Source organism: Myxine glutinosa, chromosome 3 (genome assembly GCF_964187855.1).
Source record: "Myxine glutinosa chromosome 3, kmMyxGlut1.1, whole genome shotgun sequence".
Classification (NCBI taxonomy): Eukaryota; Metazoa; Chordata; class Myxini; order Myxiniformes; family Myxinidae; genus Myxine; species Myxine glutinosa.
In genome coordinates, this window is record NC_136263.1 from 185,893,062 (window position 1) to 185,911,010 (window position 17,949).

The window sequence follows — 17,949 nt, forward strand, 5'->3', positions numbered from 1 at the left end:
GGTCTTTGCTTATCCGTGTGTAGTATATTAAGTTGTTGTGTAGTTGTTGTGGTTGGAGGGTCAGCAGCCCTTCTGAGGGAGTGGCCGGAAACGGAAGTGACCGGAAACGGAAAAGAAAAAGACACGAGGAAAAAAGGACGAGTATTATTCTTCCTCGCCCCGCTCCGACCAAAAAGGTGGGATCGACCTTGCACTGCGTGGAAAAGCGGCGTTCCGAAGCCTGTCTGGCGAGAGGAATCACCGGGACGTGTACCTGCCCGGTGGAGACGTCAAGTTGACGTGGGGCCGTGCATCGACCCCGCGTCTGGTGTCGTTCGCGGCACCGTCTAAACAGACGCGTGCGGGTCGCACGTTGGGGCCTAAAGCGCCTTGCAAGCGGCGTGGGGTTTGGCTTGCTCTACCGTACCCGCTCCGCGTGGCCACGAGGGGCTGCAGCCACGGTGCCTGGTACGATACCTGCCCGGTGGAGAAACGTCCACCCGGGGTTCGTTCAACCGCCCGAGTGCGGAGACGCCGACCAGTATCTTGGTCAGGAGGGGCCCAGAGACATTGTGAGGAGCAGAGACCGAAAGGGGGTGTGAGTACTCACCGGGACACACAAATATAAGATGGCCATCTTACTCATAGGGAAGTGTTTGTGAATTGGGAATTGTTGATGGTTGTGTATTGTTGATTGCTCGGGGAAAATCTCCGTGGTTGTGTCCTTGAAATTGTATGGTGTCATTACCATTGGAAATATATCCTTGAACATCAGTTGTCTCCTGGGTGAAATTCCTATGGATTGCGTGGCGAAAGCGCATATATAATACAGCTTGCTGGCGGAGTTCCTCTCACGGTCCGGGGGTCAACGAGACCAGGTATTCACCGAGGGGACCACGTAACAGAATTGGGGGCTCGTCCAAATTACGATTTGCGGTTTCGCAATTGGGTCTACGTCCGGGATTTAAAATTGTATAAAATAATAAAATAATAATTTTTTTGTTAATTAAAATTTATTAATTAATTATTAATTGGTAAAAAAATTTTGAGAAATTGGGGTAAAGTCTTGGGTGAAGGTTAACAGGTGTTAACGATAGGCACCATGGCGTTTGTGGCACAGAACTTTGGGGTAACCCCGAGTGAGGCACAGTTCCGAGCGTTGCTAAAGTCGGACCTCTTGAAATTGGCCAAACATTTTAACTTGGAGGTCCGAACTAATTTGAGGAAGGCAGAGTTGCAGGCCACGGTGATACAATCTATGGTGGGATTAGGAACATGGGACGAGTTAGCCTGGGAGTGGCTACCCGAAGAACCAGAAGACGTTGAGCTCCGGAAACTGGAGTTGCAATTACGGAGCCAGGAACGGATCAAAGAAGAAGAAAGGAAAGCAGAAAAGGAAAGAGCAGAAGAAGAAAGGAAAGCAGAAAAGGAAAGAGCAGAAGAAGAAAGGAAAGCAGAAAAGGAAAGAGCAGAAGCAGAAAGGAAAGCAGAAGCGAGGAGAGAAGAGAAACAAGCAGAGGAAAGGAGAGTGGAACGAGAACTCCAGGAAAGGTTAGAAGGGAGAAAAGCGGAGGAGAGGAGAGCTGCAAGGGACCTCGAAGCAGAGGAGAGAAAAGCGGAAAGGGAATTAAAGGAACGTGACATGGAGCTTCAGCAAGAAATCAAATTCAAGGAGCTGGAGTTAATGAGAGAACGGGGAGAGGCACCACCCTTGCTGACGGGGTCGACACCTAACCAGAAAACCTGGGATGTGGGCAGACATGTGAGGCTGGTTCCACCGTTCAGTGAAAAAGAAGTCGCGAAATTTTTTCCACACTTTGAGAAAGTGGCTCGACAATTAAACTGGCCGGAGGAGGCCTGGACCATACTCGTGCAAAGTGTGCTGGTGGGGAAAGCTCAGGAAATTTATTCGGCGCTACCAATGGACCAATGTGCAGATTATGAGGTACTGAAGAAGCACATCTTCAAGGCCTATGAGTTGGTTCCGGAAGCTTACAGGCAAAAATTCAGGAATGCCAGGAAGAGGGAGAGTGAGACCCATGTGGAGTTTGCCAGAGTGAAAGAAAACATGTTTGATCGGTGGTGTGAGTCAAAAGGAGTCGGGAAAGACTTCGAAACATTGCGGGACTTGATCCTGGTGGAGGAATTCCAGCAGTGTGTCCACGAGGACATCAAAGTGTACCTGCAGGAAAAGAAGGTACCAAAGTTGTGGGACGCAGCCACCATGGCAGATGATTATGCCTTAACCCACCGAATAGGGGTCCACGAACCTAACTCCTCGCCTAGATCTCCGCAGGGGAGGTGGGGAACAGCAGGTGCGGAGAACGACCATACATGGCGGCGGCCTCGAGATGATTATGGGGACAACTATGATACCCCACCGGTTCGAAATCAGAGGGATGCGGGCCCAAGACAAACTTATAGTTCGGGGGGCCCGAGGCAGACCCCGAGTTTTTCCTCCGGGCCTACTTGCGCGTTTTGCAAGAAACCTGGACACTTGATGTCCAGTTGTTACCTCATGAAAAGGGACAACCCAGAGCGGAGTCCGACTATTACAACTCTGAATGCGATGGCTAGCGTAAGAAATCGCCATCAAAAGGGTTACCAACCATTTATTTCAGAGGGGGTTGTGTCACTGGATGGAGCCTCGACTAACCGGAGACCGGTTAGGATATTGAGGGACACAGGGGCCCATCAATCTTTAATGCTTGAAGGCATTTTGCCATGGTCCGAGGAGACGGCAACGGGGGATAGTGTTCGTTTACAGGGGATCGGGGGCGGTGTTAGTGCTCCCCTTCAGGTCATCCAGTTGGAGTCCGATTTGGTGTCAGGACCGGTCACCGTCGGTTTACAAGCCACGCTTCCTGTAGAGGGTGTATCTGTGGTTATCGGGAATGATTTGGCCGGGGGTCAAGTTTATGGTAACCTGAGGGTTGGTAAAGAGCCCAGCAGGGAAAATAACACCACACCAGCTCGGGATGGCGACCAAAGTGCCAAGTTATTTGTAGGGGGACTGAACTTCAAAACAGAGGAAGAAGTTCTGACCTCTGTCTTCAACAGATATGGGCCGCTGGTGGAAGTGCGGTTGGTAAGAGACTGGGAAACGCAACAGTCAAGAGGGTTCGGCTTTGTCACGTTTGCCAGCACAAAAGACGCCAGAGAGGCAGAGAAGAATTGGAATGGCAAGGATTTGGAGGGTCGGACCATAACAGTAGGGAAGGCATTTCGTAGGCGTCGAGAGGTCTACAGGAGAGGACAACTGGGCGGTAGTTTTGGTAGTGGCCGAGAAGGAGACCGCTATTCATGGGACTACAGGGACCAGTGGTCCCACCCTAATTATTAGGGAAGTTCTGAGAAGTTGAAGCACTGAAGGCGGCGGAGCCGCCGAGCCAAGATTCCTACACGAATTAACCGTGAACGCCGTTCCTAAAGGCGTCCATGTAGTGAACTTTCATGCACGGACTAACCGTGAACTCCACGTTCCTCAAGGCGCCCATGTAGAGAACTTTCCTGCACGGACTAACCGTGAACTCTGCGTTCCTAAAGGCATCCATGTAGTGAATACTCGGCTTGGCCTCCCGGAAAAAGTGCTATCGAGTTGCTTAACTTTGGATCTTTGATCAACCCCTTAACCTTCATTCCCAAGAAACTGACGGTCAAAGTCAGAGGGTCATGAGATGGAGTTTGATTTGGCAGGGACAATGTCGTTGTTGGTACTTAGTCCAGAGGGAGTAATCTGGAGGGGTTGTGGTGAAATTTTGGTTGCTTTATTTTTAAGTGATAACTGTGCCCGGGGGGAACGGATAATGTGGGGGGGGTTGAGTTATCTGGTTTGTTTCTCCAAATTGGCCGGCAAAGAAAGTTTTCGCTGGGTTCAAACTTTCTTTCTTGAAGGGGGGGAGTGTTACATATTTATGTGAATGTATGTGAATTACCATTCAGGTCTTTGCTTATCCGTGTGTAGTATATTAAGTTGTTGTGTAGTTGTTGTGGTTGGAGGGTCAGGAGCCCTTCTGAGGGAGTGGCCGGAAACGGAAGTGACCGGAAACGGAAAAGAAAAAGACACGAGGAAAAAAGGACGAGTATTATTCTTCCTCGCCCCGCTCCGACCAAAAAGGTGGGATCGACCTTGCACTGCGTGGAAAAGCGGCGTTCCGAAGCCTGTCTGGCGAGAGGAATCACCGGGACGTGTACCTGCCCGGTGGAGACGTCAAGTTGACGTGGGGCCGTGCATCGACCCCGCGTCTGGTGTCGTTCGCGGCACCGTCTAAACAGACGCGTGCGGGTCGCACGTTGGGGCCTAACGTGCCTTGCAAGCGGCGTGGGGTTTGGCTTGCTCTACCGTACCCGCTCCGCGTGGCCACGAGGGGCTGCAGCCACGGTGCCTGGTACGATACCTGCCCGGTGGAGAAACGTCCACCCGGGGTTCGTTCAACCGCCCGAGTGCGGAGACGCCGACCAGTATCTTGGTCAGGAGGGGCCCAGAGACATTGTGAGGAGCAGAGACCGAAAGGGGGTGTGAGTACTCACCGGGACACACAAATATAAGATGGCCATCTTACTCATAGGGAAGTGTTTGTGAATTGGGAATTGTTGATGGTTGTGTATTGTTGATTGCTCGGGGAAAATCTCCGTGGTTGTGTCCTTGAAATTGTATGGTGTCATTACCATTGGAAATATATCCTTGAACATCAGTTGTCTCCTGGGTGAAATTCCTATGGATTGCATGGCGAAAGCGCATATATAATACAGCTTGCTGGCGGAGTTCCTCTCACGGTCCGGGGGTCACCGAGACCAGGTATTCACCGAGGGGACCACGTAACAATAGGCACTTAGTTACAGTCTTATCTTATTCCCGACAGACCACAGACAAACGGGACAAGACTGACTTACACAGGGATTGATGGCAGGGAAGGACAGGCAGTCGATAGCACAAGGTGCACCTTGGCTCAGGGACAGGATACAGCTCGGTCCAAAAGATGCAGGGAGGTGTCACAGCGCTCGGAGGTGGCGTCCTTCTCTCCTCAAGCTCAGGGCGCATCTGACGTCACCTCCCTCTTCCTACGCATGCTCAGCGGGGAGTGACACGCCCTCGGCTCGTTGGCTCCGCCCCAGACGGAATCGGTCCGCCGCTTCTATTGGGTGCGGGGGGTTACCGGGCTCCGCCCCTTGACGAGGAGCTGACAGCGAGCCCCTACGTGGTAACCCCGTCGAGCACATGTTCAATGGCGGCTCGTTGGAAAGGCTTGGTGCCCTTTCAACACCCCCTACCAACCAAGCCGGAGTGAGGACGCACACTCCCCGCGCCGCCGCCGCTGTTGTTGTTGTTGTTGTTGTACCATGAGGAAGAGCTGCGGGGAGGTATTGGGAGGTCCTAAACTTCCTAACGGTGCCATACAATCACATTCTGGTGCAACGAAGAGTCAGAATTAATGGAAACGAGTCCTTAACTGACATAGACTAAGAATAACTAGCAAGATGTCCTATAGTTGTCTACGTGAGATGCGGTGGACCTGGATGCGACATTTAATGGGGGAAATAGTGGGAGGTCGGGTTTACAGAGTGTTGTTTACAGAAAATGGGACTAGGGAATGGGGGGATTGGGGATAGTTGGGAAGGATGAGGAAATAGGGGAATATTTACAAGCGGATATGGATGGATGCCAATCTCATATCCGCAACATTGCACCCTTCTCTACCTCGGGGCGCGCCGACCCGATAAATTTTTACTTACTTTAGTGTGGCACTCAGATGTAGTTCCCTCTACTATTAACTCAACCCTGAGTGCGACAGTTTTACAGATGTTCACAAATGAGTAAATATGTCCCCCTGCGACGTTGCACCCTTCTCCTACCAGAAACACACCCACAGGATAACCGAATCGCGGAAAGCATCCTCAAACTAAACATACAGCCGGTAGGGAGCATTATTTACACAACACTGATATTTACACTACGATCCAGGACCTGTTCTTTGAGGAACACATGCAGATGTTATGCATAGAGAGAGAGCACGCATGCCAGCATCGATACACCAACCCACGAGTGCCCTGTGGCCCTACGGCCTTTAATAATGTGCAGAGCACCCCGTCCAAGCACCAAAAGCACCACCCCATACACACAGTCAGCTCCATCCGGTGCACCAATAAAGTGTTCATAAAAATGCACAATCAAGTGTCCATGGTCACCGGTGGTGTCGCAGCCGGCCGATGTTCTGCCGCTGGTCTTGCCTTCTTGAAGTGCACTTGGCCTTCTGGCTTCTTTAGAAATAAAGAAAGGCGCTGACCGCGTCCATTTCTAAATTGTGGCCGTCAGGGGGGCCAACTAAAAGTGGTTCACCTGTATGGCATAGGTGCCACGTTGACCCAGAGGTCCATCCACGGGTGGTGCTTGCCCGCAAAAGAACTGCGGTCCATGGTGGGCGGCCACAAAAATTGCGGTCCATATGGTGTATCGATCCAGGCAGCAAGCAGCGAAAGTACAGGCCCACAACTGCGGAGCCAGCACCTCTCTCTCCTCTCTCTCTGCCCCAAAGCCAGATCCTCGGAGGTGGGAGACAAAAGAAAACAAGTGAGTAAGGTGGTAAGGGCGCAAAAGTGCACGCAATACAAGGTAATGCACACTGGGGGCACATGGGAACCAGGTGAGACAGGTACGTTCCTAGCGTACGCCCCCCCCCCACCAGGTAACCTACATTGCCCCTCCCTTACCCCTTACTGTATCCACAAAACACAACACTACCCATAAACATCTACTTTACACATCAACAAACGTCCCTACTGTCTTCCCCGTTCCTCCCATAAACCAAATTCGTCTTCTCTCCCTCCTAACCAATCAAATTTGCCATTTCCAACTCTCATCAAAATTTGCCATCTCCAACTCAACATCAAAATTTGCCATCACCAATTCATCATCAGTCCCTCCTAAGGAGGGAGAGATGGAATCACCCCAATGTCTCATCCACGTCGTGATGCGTCTCACAAATCCACACAGCAATTCTCATTTCCTGCAACACAAAACAAAGAAAACACAGGTGTGGAGTCATCATCATCACCTCAGGTAAGTGGCTGCGTATGGTGTGACAGGTTCATCAATCCTAACTATTTCCTAAATGACTTTAACAACTTTACATTACCCGGGGTCTTTCCCTGCCAATCCATTGGCCAACTTACACTATGGGTTCTAAAAACCAATTCCCATTGACCAAACTGTGGTGCTTCTCAATTTGGGGTCTCACTCCCCTGATTCATCTCCCGGTGCCCTCGCACAATTTCTGGGCTGTGACGTGTAGCTCTCCCAGCAGGTCTACCCACCTGCACACTTCCACCACTGTAGTTGCCACCCGAGCTTACCTGCTCCTCACCCTAACCTAACTAACTGGGGAAGGCCCTCTCGCACTCTCACCCCCTCAGTGCCCTCTCTGGCACGGGCTGCCGGATCCACACCCGGGATCCTCAGGCACCCACTGACACTAACAGCTCCCAGAGCCCACCTGCGGCCTCACCTGGCCGACATCCTCACAGTGGTGGAGTGCCCAAACCAACTACACACACTAACAGGCTACACGCCCAGCCATTTCCACAACACGAATGCACCCATCCACAATACCATTCTGCAACCGCACCACAAATGCCAATATCCAACCACAATTTACCTATACCTTCTAACTATTCTTTAAACTACCCTCCCCGGGTACTCGTGAAAGGGGTCCACTCTTCCCCCATCCACACCTTCGCACCATGCACACCACTCCAAATTTCCCCCCCTGAAGGTCCGAATTGGATTACCCGCTCGTGGTCCACCGCGGGCCACCTCCGGGGCCGCCTGCCATGGTCCAGGTCCCGCCAGGCGCTGGTCCACCAGCCTCCGGACCATGCCCGCCAGGTCAGGACTCATGTCGGGGGCAGGCCCCCTGAGGGGTCCGCCCTCCATCGGGGGTCCCACCTGGCGGACCGCCATTGCGTGACGCTCGCTCCCCCGGGCCAAGGGCCTCGCTGCTTCCCAACGGGCCGCAGCGTCAGCCGCCTGGCTCAGAGTCTGCGGGCGCCACATGGCGAGCTGTTGCCGGAGCTCAATATCCGGGAGGGCCTGGATAAAATGGTCCAGCGCCAGGCTTTCCCGGGAATCCGCTGCCATGCTAGCATGTGCGATCCCCACTGCGCGGCGAATGTCGTGGGCAAGTTCCCCGATGGCTTCCTGGGGCTTGCATTTTCGCAGCGCGAGCTGAGCTTTAACAAGCTCGCTCTGCTGTTCAATGCCGAATCGATTAATTAGGGCGTCGCAGAGGGCTGGCAGGGTGAGAGCACCCGGTGGTAATGCTGTCAGCACCTCCGACGCCGCGCCGCGCAATGCGGCCACCAGGTGTACTCCACCTTCGTCCTCACCCCAACCGTTGCCCTTACACACACAGTCAAACTGCGCCAGGTACGCGCGTAGATCACTCTTGCCATCATACGGCGCGAGTGGGACCTTGTGGGACCACCTCGTATGCGAGTCGTTGCCCGCCTGCCGGACCCCGTGCGTCGCCCCTTGCGGGGTCAGCGCGGGGCCGAACCGGCCGGGCCCCCACAGTACATTACCCCCAAGGGGCTCTCGTGCCTCCCCTGTCCCTCTAAAAACTACCCCTGTTGGTGTCGATGCATGGGTCACACTTCCGCAACCCGCTACCCATTCCATACCACCACAACCTTGCTCACCCACACCTCGCACCTCTCCCATCACCGGACCCTCTCGCTCGCACCCTCGTTCCATACCCTCCGGACCAGCCATACACCTCACTCTTGGCCTCTCACGAACATCCGGGTCTATCTCGACCCCCAAGCTTATTAAATCACCTGGCGCATCATACGCACGACCATATTGGTCACCACTTACACCGGGTCCTCTTTCTCTTCGCTTCTCCTCCATCACCTGCGAATCCCTCATCCGGTTAATGAGCACATCATCACGATCCGAACACAGACTTTGGACCAATTCTTTTACTTCCGCCTTTATCTCTTTCTTATCCTCTCTCCGTCGCTTCTTAATTTCGCTCACCCCTTCTTCCACTTCTTCTAATTTCTGCTTCACCTCCTTCATCTCCTCGTGCGCCCCCTTAAGTTCTTCCTCTAACTCCACCTTATTTTTTTCTATGTGCTCCCGCACCTCCCGCTCTTTAACCTCCATCACCTCTACCACCTTGTTCATTTTCCTTGTCAGGTCCTCATGTACCGTCTGACACTCTTTTTTAATTACCCCTACGTCCTTTTTCATCTCCTTCTGTGTCGATTTTAAACCCTCTATTAACGCTGTGTTCTTCTTTACCTGGTCTCCCAACTCCTTTTGTCCCACTGTCAGTTGTTCTACTCCCAGCGTCAACTCCTCTATACCACCTTGCAATTTTACAGTCCCCTTTCTCACCTCCTTCTCCATGCGCTCTTTACAGTGCCTCACCTCCTCGCGCACTCCTCCGACCTCCTCACTCACCCCTCTTCTGATCTCCTCTCCCATCACTTGCATCTCCTGCCCAGATGCCACCCTCATCTGCTCCATTTCCTCCCTGTGAGCATCCAATTTAGTTTCTACCCCCATTCTGACCCCCTCTATCTGCTGCCCCATTTTTTTAACTTCCCTTTCCGCTTGGTCCCTCATGTCCCTCAATTTGCCTTCCATACTGTTTTCTAACCCCTCTAACCCCTTTTGCATCCCTTCCATTTGATTCTCTTGAGCGGCCATTCTGTTTTCTACCCCCGTTAACCCATGTTTCACCCCTTCTATTTGATTCTCTTGAGCGGCCATTCTGTTTTCTACCTCCGTTAACCCATTCTTTACCTCTTTTATCCCATTGTCTAACCCCTCACCGGTACCCCTCGCTTCGTCCCTCATTACCCCCATTTGGCCCTCCAATCGCTCACCCTGAGCATCCATCCGGTTCCCCATTACCCCCATTTGGCCCTCCAATCGCTCACCCTGAGCATCCATCCGGTTCCCCATTACCCCCATTTGCTCACTCTGAGCCCTCATTTGCTCACTCTGCAGGTTGAGGGACGCCTGCATTTGTACCATAAATTGCTCCATGAGGGCCTGCATTTGGGCCATCCCTCCCACTTGTGCGGCGGGTGCGGCCGCCGTAGCCATGTGCGAGGCGCCATTTTGCGCGCCCGCAACCTCGTGCGCGAGGACGCCATTTTGGGAACCTGCCGCCCTCACTGCTTCGCTCTCCTCTTGTCCCTCAATTTGGTCCTGGATCGACCCTGCCTCACTCTCCTCTACCGGAACCCAGCCGTCTTGATCCGCCATAGCGCGACTTTCAAAATTCGGGTTTTTATTTTAAAACAAACAAATTTCGGTTGCTTGTAATTTTGAGCGCGTTAAGCGCGCTTCGGGTCCGATCTCACTCCTCGACACCAGTTGTTACGGTAATAACACAATTGGTGTCCAAAATTTGGGCTAAATAAATTTAGTCCCAGGTTCGAATCCCAACTCCTGACAACAGTTGTTACGGATCGCGGATTAGATGTTATGATGGGCCGAGCGGATGGTCCACCGCGATCTAACAGTTATTCCCCGACTAGACCCCGATTCCACCCGACGTTGACCAAGTCGCGCTATGCTAAATCAATGATTTGGAAAGGACACAACGACTGGGATAAATGAAACGACACAATGGGTACAGTTCTCAAGACCTCCGGAGGAGGATATAATTAGTGGTGGAAAAGAAGGGTAGATTACAAGGTAATGAGGGAAAGACACAGAAGAGATAGGCACTTAGTTACAGTCTTATCTTATCCCCGACAGACCACAGACAAACGGGACAAGACTGACTTACACAGGGATTGATGGCAGGGAAGGACAGGCAGTCGATAGCACAAGGTGCACCTTGGCTCAGGGACAGGATACAGCTCGGTCCAAAAGATGCAGGGAGGTGTCACAGCGCTCGGAGGTGGCGTCCTTCTCTCCTCAAGCTCAGGGCGCATCTGACGTCACCTCCCTCTTCCTGCGCATGCTCAGCGGGGAGTGACACGCCCTCGGCTCGTTGGCTCCGCCCCAGACGGAATCGGTCCACCGCTTCTATTGGGTGCGGGGGGTTACCGGGCTCCGCCCCTTGACGAGGAGCTGACAGCGAGCCCCTACGTGGTAACCCCGTCGAGCACATGTTCAATGGCGGCTCGTTGGAAAGGCTTGGTGCCCTTTCAACACCCCATACCAACCAAGCCGGAGTGAGCGGCACACTCCCCGCGCCGCCGCCGCTGTTGTTGTTGTTGTTGTTGTTGTACCATGAGGAAGAGCTGCGGGGAGGTATTGGGAGGTCCTCAACTTCCTAACGGTGCCATACAATCACATTCTGCTGCAACGAAGAGTCAGAATTAATGGAAACGAGTCCTTAACTGACATAGACTAAGAATAACTAGCAAGATGTCCTATAGTTGTCTACGTGAGATGCGGTGGACCTGGATGCGACATTTAATGGGGGAAATAGGGGGAGGTCGGGTCTACAGAGTGTTGTTTACAGAAAATGGGACTAGGGAATGGGGGATTGGGGATAGTTGGGAAGGATGAGGAAATAGGGGAATATTTACAAGCGGATATGGATGGATGCCAATCTCATATCCGCAACAATATGTTTACATATAATGGTTACTGTTTACAACATTTGTTTTTATAAATCACACTTGAAAACATATTTTTCTCCAAAAGAGTTAAAATGGGAGTTTTAAAAGCGATGAAGGTTGGTCCAGAATTTTTAAAACCCTCAGTTTTTTCAAGGATTAATCGGTTTGTACAACCTGTTTTTAAATGTCCAAAGAACGTGAAAAACAAGAGGAAATTGGAAATTCAAACATTTTTTGATTGCTGACGAGGAGGCAAGCATTTTTTCAAATTAAAAGCAAAATGTCTCTGCTCCGAATTGAAATGAGGACCTTTTGCGTGTAAAACAAACATGATCAACACAACATGACAGAAAATGATTTGTATATGCAATGTCACTGTTCACAACATTAACAAAATTAGCATTGTTTCTGCATTCTTTGGGTGAAAACATATTTTTCTCTGAAAGAGGAAAAGTGGGAGTTTTAAATGTGAAGGAGGTTTGGACCAAAATTTTAAAAACACTCAATTTCTTCAAAGATTAATCGGTTTGCACAGCCTGTTGTTAAATCGCCAAAGATCGTTAAAACCAACAGGAAATTGGAAATTCAAACATTTTGGAATTGCTGATAAAGAGGCAAGCATTTTTCAAAATTAAAAGCAAAATGTTTCTGCTCAGAATTTAACTGAAGACCTTTCACGTGTTAAGTGAATGTGATTTCCACGACACTACAAAAACAGATGAAATAAATCGGAAGTTTTCCAACATAAAAAAATCATCTTTAGTTCTTGCAAAATGAAAACTTCCAAGGGAATCACTTCCGCAGAAGCTTTTTTTTTTTAGACTTTTCAATGATTTTAACATTTTATAAAACATTACCTTTTTCTCCAATGGAGGAATTAACTCACCTTTCTCTTTCAATTCAATGCACTTCCCAAAATGTGTGAAGAGGATGAGGGGAGGCCAAATGCTGAACCTCTCGAAGAAATTTTCAAAGACACGTGGAAAGCGAAAAAATGCTTGTGATTAGACGCACCATATTTTTTGAGGATTTCAACTGAATATGAAAGAGATTTCAACTGCAAACACAGAACGAGATTTGCTTTTGTTTCTCACAGCAAAAGGTTTTCATTTGTTTTGGACTTTCAGCTCAGTTATGACAGAACGAAGTTTGGAAACAAAAACTTTTTTTTCTTTACCTGAACTGCATCCTTCAAAACAATCATTGAACAAATGGGGAAAAGTGTAAATAACATGATAACCAAAATTCCATGTTTCTGCTTGGTATCAAACCAAGGACATTGAAGGGTGAAGCAAACATGATAACCACTGCACCACAGAAACATGTGTTTTCATGTAATGGTTATTGTTGACAACATTTGTTTTTATAAATCACACTTGAAAACATCTTTTTCTCTCAAAGAGTTCAAATGGGAGTTTCAAATGTGATGAAGGTTGGTCCAGAATTTTTAAAACCCTCAATTTTTTCGAGGATTAATCGGTTTGCACAACCTGTTTTTAAATGGCCAAAGAACGTGAAAAACAAGACGAAATTGGAAATTCAAACATTATTTGATTGTGAATGAGGAGGCAAGCATTTTTAAAATTAAAAGCAGAATGTCTCTGCTCCGAATTGAAATGCTGACCTTTTGCGTGTAAAACAAACATGATCAACACTGCATGACAGAAAAGGATATGTATATGCAATGGTCACTGTTTATAACATTAAAAAACAAGAGCATTGTTTCTGCATTCTTTGGGTGAAAACATATTTTTCTCTGAAAGAGGCAAAGTCGGAGTTTTAAATGTGAAGGAAGTTTGGACCAAAATTTTTAACACACTCAATTTCTTCAAAGATTAATCGGTTTGCACAGCCTGTTGTTAAATCGCCAAAGAACGTTAAAAACAACAGGAAATTGGAAATTCAAACATTTTGGAATTGCTGATGAAGAGGCAAGCATTTTTCAAATTAAAAGCAAAATGTTTCTGTTCAGAATTGAACTGAGGACCTTTCACGTGTTAAGTGAATGTGATTTCAACTACACTACAAAAACAGATGAAATCAATGGGAAGATTTCCAATATAAAAAATCATCTTTAGCACTTGCAAAATGAAAACTTCCAAGGGAATCACTTCCACAAAAGCGTTTTTTTTTAGACTTTTCAATGATTTTAACATTTTATAAAACATTACCTTTTTCACCAATGGAGGAATCAACTCACCTTTCTCTTTCAATTCAATGCACTTCCCAAAATGTGTGAATAGGGTGAGGGCAGGCCCAATGCTGAACCTCTCGAATAAATTTTCAGACACATGGAAAGGGGAAAAAAAGCTTGTGATTTGACGCACCATATTTTTTGAGGATTTGAACTGAATATGAAAGAGATTTCAACTGAAAACACAGAACGAGGTTTGCTTTAGTTTGTCACAGCAAAAGGTTTTCATTTGTTTTGGACTTTCAGCTAAGTTATGACAGAACGAAGTTTGGCAACAAAAACTTTCTTTTTTTCACCGAAAATGCATCCTTCAAAACTATCATTGAACAAATGCGGAAAAGTGCAAATATCATGAGAACCAAAAGTCTATGTTTCTGCTTGGCTATCGAACCAAGGACCTTTTGCGTGTGAAGCAAACGTGATAACCACTACACTACAGAAACATGTATGTACATGCCCTGGTTACTTTTTACAACATGTTTTTTCAAATGAATAGCAATGTTTCCGCATTCATTGGGTTAAAACATCTTTTTCTCTAAAAGAGGCAAAGTGGGAGTTTTAAATGTGAAGAAGGTTAGGACCAGAATTTTTAAAACACTCAATTTCTTCAAAGATTAATCGGTTTGCACAACCTGCATTTAAATCGCGGAAGAACGTTAAAAACAACAGGAAATTGGAAATTCAAACATTTTGCAATTGCTGATCAAGAGTCAAGCATTTTTCAAATTAAAAGCAAAATGTTTCTGCTCAGAATTGAACTGAAGACCTTTCGCGTGTTAAGTGAACGTGATTACCACTACACTACAGAAACAGCTGAAATAAGATGGTAGTTTTTCCAATATAAAAAATCATCTTTATTTCAGCAAAATGAAAACTTCCAAGGGAATCACTTCCGCATAAGCTTTTTTTTTTGACTTTTCAATGATTTTAACATTTTATAAAACATTACCTTTTTCTCCAATGGAGGAATTAACTCACCTTTCTCTTTCAATTAAATGCACTTCCCAAAATGTGTGAATTGAATGAGGGGAGGCCAAATGCTGAACCTCTCGAATAAATTTTCAAAGACACGTGGGAAGTAAAAAAAAGCTTTTGATTTAACGCACCATATTTTTGGGGATTTCAACAGAATATGAAAGAGATTTCAACTGAAAACACAGAACGAGATATGCTTTAGATTCTCACAGCAAAAGATTTTCATTTGTTTTGGACTTTCAGCTAAGTTATGACAGAACGAAGTTTGGCAACAAAAACTTTCTTTTTTTTAACCTGAACTGCATCCTTCAAAACAATCATTGAACAAATGGGGAAAAGTGCAAATAACATGGCAACCAAAAGTCTATGCTTCTGCTTGGTATTGAACCAAGGTACCGCTAGTGTGCGAAGCAAACTTGATAACCATTACACCACAGAAACATATGTTTCCATGTAGTGCTTACTGTTTACAACATTTGTTTTTATAAATCACACTTGAAAACATATTTTTCTCCAAAAGAGTTAAAATGGGAGTTTTAAAAGCGATGAAGGTTGGTCCAGAATTTTTAAAACCCTCAGTTTTTTCAAGGATTAATCGGTTTGTACAACCTGTTTTTAAATGGCCAAAGAACGTGAAAAACAAGAGGAAATTGGAAATTCAAACATTTTTTGATTGCTGACGAGGAGGCAAGCATTTTTTCAAATTAAAAGCAAAATGTCTCTGCTCCGAATTGAAATGAGGACCTTTTGCGTGTAAAACAAACATGATCAACACAACATGACAGAAAATGATTTGTATATGCAATGTCACTGTTCACAACATTAACAAAAATAGCATTGTTTCTGCATTCTTTGGGTGAAAACATATTTTTCTCTGAAAGAGGCAAAGTAGGAGTTTTAAATGTGAAGGAGGTTTGGACCAAAATTTTAAAAACACTCAATTTCTTCAAAGATTAATCGGTTTGCACAGCCTGTTGTTAAATCGTCAAAGATCGTTAAAACCAACAAGAAATTGGAAATTCAAACATTTTGGAATTGCTGATAAAGAGGCAAGCATTTTTCAAAATTAAAATCAAAATGTTTCTGCTCAGAATATATCTGAAGACCTTTCACGTGTTAAGTGAATGTGCTTTCCACGACACTACAAAAACAGATGAAATAAATCGGAAGTTTTCCAACATAAAAAAATCATCTTTAGTTCTTGCAAAATGAAAACTTCCAAGGGAATCACTTCCGCAGAAGCTTTTTTTTTTTAGACTTTTCAATGATTTTAACATTTTATAAAACATTACCTTTTTCTCCAATGGAGGAATTAACTCACCTTTCTCTTTCAATTCAATGCACTTCCCAAAATGTGTGAAGAGGATGAGGGGAGGCCAAATGCTGAACCTCTCGAAGAAATTTTCAAAGACACGTGGAAAGGGAAAAAATGCTTGTGATTAAACGCACCATATTTTTTGAGGATTTCAACTGAATATGAAAGAGATTTCAACTGAAAACACAGAACGAGATTTGCTTTAGTTTCTCACAGCAAAAGGTTTTCATTTGTTTTGGACTTTCAGCTAAGTTATGACAGAACGAAGTTTGGCAACAAAAACTTTCTTTTTTTCACCGAAAATGCATCCTTCAAAACTATCATTGAACAAATGGGGAAAAGTGCAAATATCATGAGAACCAAAAGTCTATGTTTCTGCTTGGTATCGAACCAAGGACTTTTTGCATGTGAAGCAAATGTGATAACCACTACACTACAGAAACATGTATGTACATGCCATGGTTACTTTTTACAACATGTTTTTTCAAATGAATAGCAGTGTTTCCGCATTCATTGGGTTAAAACATCTTTTTCTCTAAAAGAGGCAAAGTGGGAGTTTTAAATGTGAAGAAAGTTAGGACCAGAATTTTTAAAACACTCAATTTCTTCAAAGATTAATCGGTTTGCACAATCTGCATTTAAATCTCGGAAGAACGTTAAAAACAACAGGAAATTGGAAATTCAAAAATTTTGCAATTGCTGATCAAGAGTCAAGCATTTTTCAAATTAAAAGCAAAATGTTTCTGCTCAGAATTGAACTGAAGAGCTTTCGCGTGTTAAGCGAACGCGATTACCACTACACTACAGAAACAGATGAAATAAGTTGGTAGTTTTTCCAATATAAAAAAATCATCTTTAGTTCTTGCAAAATGAAAACTTCCAAGGGAATCACTTCCGCATTAGCTTTTTTTTTAGACTTTTCAATGATTTTAACATTTTATAAAACATTACCTTTTTCTCCAATGGAGGAATTAACTCACCTTTCTCTTTCAATTAAATGCACTTCCCAAAATGTGTGAATTGAATGAGGGCAGGCCCAATGCTGAACCTCTCGAATAAATTTTCAGACACATGGAAAGGGAAAAAAAAGCTTGTGATTTGACGCACCGTATTTTTTGAGGATTTGAACTGAATATGAAAGAGATTTCAACTGAAAACACAGAACGAGGTTTGCTTTAGTTTCTCACAGCAAAAGGTTTTCATTTGTTTTGGACTTTCAGCTAAGTTATGACAGAACGAAGTTTGGCAACAAAAACTTTCTTTTTTTCACCGAAAATGCATCTTTCAAAACTATCATTGAACAAATGGGGAAAAGTGCAAATATCATGAGAACCAAAAGTCTATGTTTCTGCTTGGTATCGAACCAAGGACCTTTTGCGTATGAAGCAAATGTGATAACCAATACACTACAGAAACGTGTATGTACGTACCATGGTTACTTTTTACAACATGTTTTTTCAAATGAATAGCAGTGTTTCCGCATTCATTGGGTTAAAACATCTTTTTCTCTAAAAGAGGCAAAGTGGGAGTTTTAAATGTGAAGAAGGTTAGGACCAGAATTTTTAAAACACTCAATTTCTTCAAAGATTAATCGGTTTGCACAACCTGCATTTAAATCGCGGAAGAACGTTAAAAACAACAGGAAATTGGAAATTCAAACATTTTGCAATTGCTGATCAAGAGTCAAGCATTTTTCAAATTAAAAGCAAAATGTTTCTGCTCAGAATTGAACTGAAGACCTTTCGCATATTAAGTGAACGTGATTACCACTACACTACAGAAACAGATGAAATAAGTTGGTAGTTTTTCCAATATAAAAAATTATCTTTAGTTCAGCAAAATGAAAACTTCCAAGGGAATCACTTCAGCATAAGCTTTTTTTTTAGACTTTTCAATG

General features: G+C 45.9%; 6 non-coding genes across 6 annotated transcripts; all 6 read right to left on the reverse strand.

The window, feature by feature from the left end:
* Positions 1–14,131: 14,131 nt before the first annotated feature.
* On the reverse strand, positions 14,132–14,205 carry TRNAV-CAC (transfer RNA valine (anticodon CAC)). The gene has a single exon. It is a non-coding gene; the product is annotated as a tRNA-Val (tRNA).
* Positions 14,206–14,500: 295 nt separating this feature from the next.
* Positions 14,501–14,573, reverse strand: TRNAV-AAC (transfer RNA valine (anticodon AAC)). Its single transcript has one exon. It is a non-coding gene; the product is annotated as a tRNA-Val (tRNA).
* Positions 14,574–16,422: 1,849 nt separating this feature from the next.
* Positions 16,423–16,495, reverse strand: TRNAV-CAC (transfer RNA valine (anticodon CAC)). The gene has a single exon. It is a non-coding gene; the product is annotated as a tRNA-Val (tRNA).
* A 295-nt stretch (positions 16,496–16,790) lies between these two features.
* On the reverse strand, positions 16,791–16,863 carry TRNAV-AAC (transfer RNA valine (anticodon AAC)). Its single transcript has one exon. It is a non-coding gene; the product is annotated as a tRNA-Val (tRNA).
* A 532-nt stretch (positions 16,864–17,395) lies between these two features.
* On the reverse strand, positions 17,396–17,468 carry TRNAM-CAU (transfer RNA methionine (anticodon CAU)). The gene has a single exon. It is a non-coding gene; the product is annotated as a tRNA-Met (tRNA).
* Positions 17,469–17,763: 295 nt separating this feature from the next.
* Positions 17,764–17,836, reverse strand: TRNAV-GAC (transfer RNA valine (anticodon GAC)). Its single transcript has one exon. It is a non-coding gene; the product is annotated as a tRNA-Ile (tRNA).
* Between the last annotated feature and the right edge of the window lie 113 nt (positions 17,837–17,949).